This window comes from Zea mays, chromosome 10, assembly GCF_902167145.1.
Source record: "Zea mays cultivar B73 chromosome 10, Zm-B73-REFERENCE-NAM-5.0, whole genome shotgun sequence".
Taxonomy (NCBI): Eukaryota; Viridiplantae; Streptophyta; class Magnoliopsida; order Poales; family Poaceae; genus Zea; species Zea mays.
The window spans coordinates 149662657-149668737 of NC_050105.1; positions in this window are offsets into that span (position 1 = coordinate 149662657).

Consider the following 6081-nt stretch of genomic DNA (forward strand, 5'->3'; position numbering starts at 1 on the left):
GTCTGTCCTAACGCGTCGAGTGCGCTCGAACGACGAGATAGTTAAAAACATAACTCCAAAAATACCTTACATAGAGTTTGGGCCCACGAGATGCACTAAGGACACCCTAATTTACACAAAGGCAAACGAAAAAAACTACCATAGCCCAAAAGATCGACCCACTTTAAAACTTAGGCCATCCCACTTGTCAACCCCTCTAGCTGATTTCTCAAAATAATACAGGGCACATGCTACGTACATCGGATGCACTGCGTGAGCCGATCCATCCGCTTTCAAAAACTTAAGTGATTAGGCCATTCTCACTTGTCAACTGCTTAATCGATTTCATGAATCTGAGGGCTACATCCAACAGGCACATCGCGCGTGACCAGACGACCAAAGTCGGCATAAAAATTCTAGCGAATTGCATCGTCCGCTGAAGTCAAACATGACATGAACAACACCAAGAACCAAGAAAAAACTGTAGAAGAACCCTCGACTGGGTATTTTGAAACTCAACCTATGGCTCATGGTCTACTGACGTATGCTCATACTAGGGGTACCTCAAGACGGCCCAAATACCACTAAGATAGAAGCCCTAACCTCGTAACCTCGATTGGGCCCCCGAACAAAATAGGCTGCCCTCGATCAGGTCAGCCCCCGACCACACCGACAACGACCTGGTCGGCCCCGACCAAAACTTCCCCGACCAGGTCACCCTGATGGCCTGATCATACCATCCCCGCTTGGTCACCCTACCTAGGTCAGTTTCGACTTCTAACCATTCGAGCACGCTCCTGACTAGGCGTGCATCGAATAAAAGCAGGTACACTATGAAGGACTTCAAAGAAAACCATGGCCAACTACTCAATCATTCAAAGGACAACAAGAAATTACGGGACACTATGGGCCATGTTGCAGGTCTAAGGTGGTCACACACCCATAATAAGACAAGATAGGAGAATGGAACTTTGAGACAAACCACCTGTGTGACTCCCTCATATACGCCCCCTCACAGAGAAGCTTCGAGCATACCTCTCTAAGACCCAACTAGACCCTAGTTTGGTTAAGTGAGAAGCGACATGGCCTTGGGAGCCAGGCATGCCGACAATGGTAGACCCTAAGAACACATTATATAACTTCAACCCATATGCATGAGATAGCACACTCTAGCAATTTTTCTATGTAACGTGGTCACCTGCTCTTCCAGCTATTTAAGGGGAACCTGACCTCCCACATGGGCATTGGTTGATCTATTATTTTTCCGACTAAGTCCAAAAGATACACAAACACGAGAGCTTTGGCTTCGTCTTGTAACATGTTCAAGTAACAACAAAGATTTCAAAATCATATTGGACATAAGGAACCTTTTCAAACCGGTCTACAAAATTTACTTGTTGTTAGTTTAACACCACGACATATCTCTTGCCTTGAAGCATTGCATTTTGTATTTATTGTTCTTCTTTTCTAAGTTAGGCACTTGATTAGCACTTGTTTCCATCACCATCATATTTACGGTTGTTATCTTTGCTCAATTTTAGTTGTAGACTTAACCTGACTTAAATACAACACTAGAGTACATGTTAGTTTAATAGCTGTCATAATTACTAAACATGTGACTTTCAAAATCATCACTCAAGTCATTGAGAACACTAAACGTCACAACAACTATGCATCTGATGTCTATACAATATGTCCAAAAAACTTTAGTTACTATAAAAGCCATTTTACATGCAACATTACAAACCCTAGAACATCGCAAACACACACTTCATATCAATGTAAAACATACCAGTCTAACACCTTCAAATCAGGAGACCAACCCATAATAGTCTAAAAGCAAATCTTGTACATAGTGGTTTAGACCCTTCAAATCGCTATAAATATTAATAGGATGAGCGAGTCATACCTCATATACTACACCACTAAAAGAAGCTCACAAGTAAACATAAGTCTATGACCATCAGATCATGCGTATAACCATGTAAAACATTGTTTTATACTGAAAGTCGCCTAGAGGAGGGTGAATAGGCAAATCTAAAATTTATAAAGTTAAAGCACAACTAGGTGAGTGCTCGTGCGTTGCAACGGAACCGTATAATAACACGATACCTTATGTACTTATGTGTTATATTGTCACAGAAACATATAATACAACAATAACTTATGTACAAATGTGTGTTATACTGTTATGAGAAAAGATTTGAGCTTGCACAAACACACTATTTTTACCTCTAACTTACAATAGAGTCATAAATCTTTGTATTTATAAGAAAGAAAAGAATGTCCGAAGTACAAGCCTTCCTGTAAAGGGAGGATGAGACCCACCAAATAAAAGATTTACATCTATGCTACTAAACAAAAAACGCAAACCCCAGACACACAGTACGCCTAAAAATAATCCATATGACTCCAAATCAAACAAACGCATACTATTGATTCTAGAATTTCACCATTTAAAAAAAAATAAATGAAGGTTAACCTTACAATACAAAATAAACTTCCATCTTACGAGGAACAATAGATTGTTTCTATGAAACAAATGCAAGTACTGTGAGGGTATGGCGGCGTGGTGGCCGGGTCGGGGTCGACGCAGTTTGTGGGGTCTCATACGAAGAAAAAGGTATCTACAAGTCAAGAATCAAGTAAAACCAGATTCTTAGTCATATTCTCCAGATGTAAAAAGTAAAAGTGGCCTGCAGCATATTGTGGGGCAATCTCCTGTTACGTTTTAAAAATGATATATATCAGATGGGAAAAAGAAGATCCAAATCGAGAAGAATGAGTGTCTGTTCCATCACTAAACTAAAGTACATGTAGATTTACTAAGAAACCTGAGTGGCCGAAGGATTTCAATCCAACAACAACTGTAAGCCAGGCTGAAGCAATGATTGGACTCTTTGCTGCATTTAGACATAGCAAATCAATACCTGGCCCCAGAAAGCCAATTGACTGCAGAATAGTCAGGAAGAGAAGTTAATGCAACAGGAAGTGTACATTTGAAATGACAAAACCAATATTGAAGAAAATAAATTGCCAGTGTTGATGAAAATAAATTGCCAGTGTTCATGTAAGACTTAACATGTTTGGTTAATATTTAATAGATGACAACATATCAGGAAGCATGTCACCTTTTGGTAAGAGCACGGAGAGGTGCACAAGATCATACGAATAAAACAAATGAAAACTTTACTGACTTGCACTACTATTTTTTGTTGAAGCAACACACCTGCATTATCTTCCGTGTTAAAGTAATGTCTGTACCATTTCTAATAAGCATGTCTGATACAATACCAGCCACATAGCCTAAAACTGCCATCATCACCAAGGGAGTGCACTGAACCAAGCTGCTTCTCTCAGATTGACATGATATATCTAATCACCACGAAAGCAATATCAAGTTGAATACTGGGAAAAGTAATTTATAGCATCTAACAGTGGCCGAAGGTGAGTGCCCGTGCATTACAGAACCCATGTTTTTGGTACTGAGTGGCCGAAGGAAAATATAGCATCTGACAGTTGCTGTTGGATTGAAAAACACATGTTTTTCAGGCTGTAACACTATAGCACTCTGCTTCAATTTTCAATCCAACAGCAACTGTAAGCCAGGCTGAAACACATGTTTTTCAGGCTGAAAATATAGCATCTGACAAACTGAACTTCGTCTTTCAGTAACAAGGTGAAACACATGTTTTTCAGGCTCCTGAAAATTTTATAGAAAAAAAAATCAAAAGTGCTATATAATGGGCCATTCCATGGTAGACATAATGAAGATATTACACTTCCAGTTTCAAGATGGGGATTACACTAACCTTTGCATTCATGATGGTTGAGTTGACCACAACTGATGCTGACAAAACATTGTCTGAGAAAAGAGCATAATGGTAAAGATCAAGATTTTCCAAGTTCTCGCTATTGGGGAACTTTTTTCTCTGGAGAGAGAAGGTAATAATCAATTGTTAAGCGCATAGAAAGACAATGGATGCCATTTGGGATTGTCTTAGCTGCAAGCTGGCTAAGGAAGGTGCTCTACTTCTTCAAGCTCCGGACCTGCTCATCTGCTGACTGAAGCATTGCTCTCAAACGCTGGGTAATTTCCTTGCAATCATACAACAGATCCCTTGCTTTTGATAAAACTTGGCCCGTTGCTTTGATTCTATCTGAAGCACTGCAAATTAAAGAAGAGATGAATCAATAGAGAAAGAGAAATCAGTAACACTGAAAATTTGGGCCTAGACAGTTCGAGCAGGCACCACCTCTTCGGAAGTTCAGCATCAGTAGTAGCTTTCCCAAGGGAGCGCTGGCTTTCATTGAGTCTTGCTAGCAGCTCCTGATAGAGATCAAGTTTGTCCCTAGATTTGGCAAGAATAGAATATATTCTGGCCATGATCATTTGATCTCGCATCAGACAAACCCTTGAATCTGCCTTATCATTTTCATTTTCACGTCTCCAGATGCTATATTTTCCCAGCACTGCAGAATCAACAGCTTTTGAGCGTTCAATACCTGTGTTCTCAAGTTTAACTAATGCTTCATCATCCTGCTGCACTACTTCCATTTTGTTCCTTACACCAATTCTCCCCCTTAGCTTCTACAAGTAGGAAACATGAGAATGATCAGGATAAGGTGAAACAAGATTACATTTTACAATGCCTGTAAAGCCATGAAAAAATAACACAAACAAAATGTAAAGCCATGCACTATTTTCTGTGGATCTGTCTCCATCAGTTTGGTCCAAGGCATGAAGAATTTCTCTTTTTATCTCGTAAGACTGCATTATGAGCAAAAGAATGACTATTGAGGGGATAAGTTAAACAAAACACATATATTAACTTTGGATAATCCCGCAGAGAGCTCTGCATCATCTCCGAATAGAAGCGCTTGAGTTCGCTCGCCATAAACTGTGCATCCTTTTTCTTTTCCCTGTTTCTTTGAATCTGGATTTGTTTAAGTATTGTTGTCTCCCTTCCCACTAAACCTTGCATTCTTTAGTAAACTATGTACACTATATATTGTTGATTGAATTTTGGAGATAGATTGTGTGGATGTGTTTGGCATGAATAATTTTCTGTGCCAGTGCATTTTCTGGATCCATTTTCTGAAGCTTGCTTTTCTATGAGTATCATGTGATTTTTGCACTATTTGTGATTTTATCATGCTTTCTTCAGAGGCTTGCAAAAACTTTTATAAATGCTACAAAGCAATGTTTAGTGGACAATCTGTGTGGAAATCTCGATGCAATTGTTTGAGGCAAAGAGCCTTTCAATGGGACGCTGAAATCATGCACTCGAGAAAGGTGTGTATGTATGCTTGTATTCAAAACATTTTGCCATAGTGACAGATGCACTCGATGCCTCCCACTTTCCAGTGAAAAAAGTGTAAAATTAGCATCCACTATCCCCCCTCCCAGAATGTCACTACCTATTGACAGAGCCAACACATGAGGTTAAGAACATTGCTTTTTCTGTATTTTTTAAATCCAGTCTTGCACTCTATCAAGTCGCAACACATTTAATTCTCAGTTAATTTTTAAAATTTTGATGGTGCACAATTGTTTATTTGGCAAACCTATACCTAATATTGTCTTCAATGCATAACATTATATTTTAGATTCAAAATGGAAGAACAAAAGTACTCACAGGTGTATCTGCTAATGGAACATTAAGCGCTTCCATCGTTCCACATAGATAGCCCTGTTCAAGATCACAATCGTGGATGTGTACATTCACTTTCCATGCTTCATCTTTCTGCAGGCTTGAAACATTCTGAGTTCCAAAAAAAGAATGAAAGAAACATACAACCAAATTTAGTCGATGACAACCCTTCAGGCTTCAATTTGTGTCCTCAAGCGTAGAAGGAAGTATATAACTATATATGATTGCAATTGTATCACTGCAACCTTGTATTATATACAAGAGTACATCTACATTTTAGTCTAAGGATAACATTGAACAAACAGAGAGTACACAATAGAAAAGGAAGATTTCATTGTTGACAAAATAATTATTCAAAGGGGCTTCTTTTTATGAAAGGGGAGATTCACAAAAGGTTGCATTGTTGACAAAACAATAATTCAAAGGGGCTTCTTTTTATGAAAGGGGA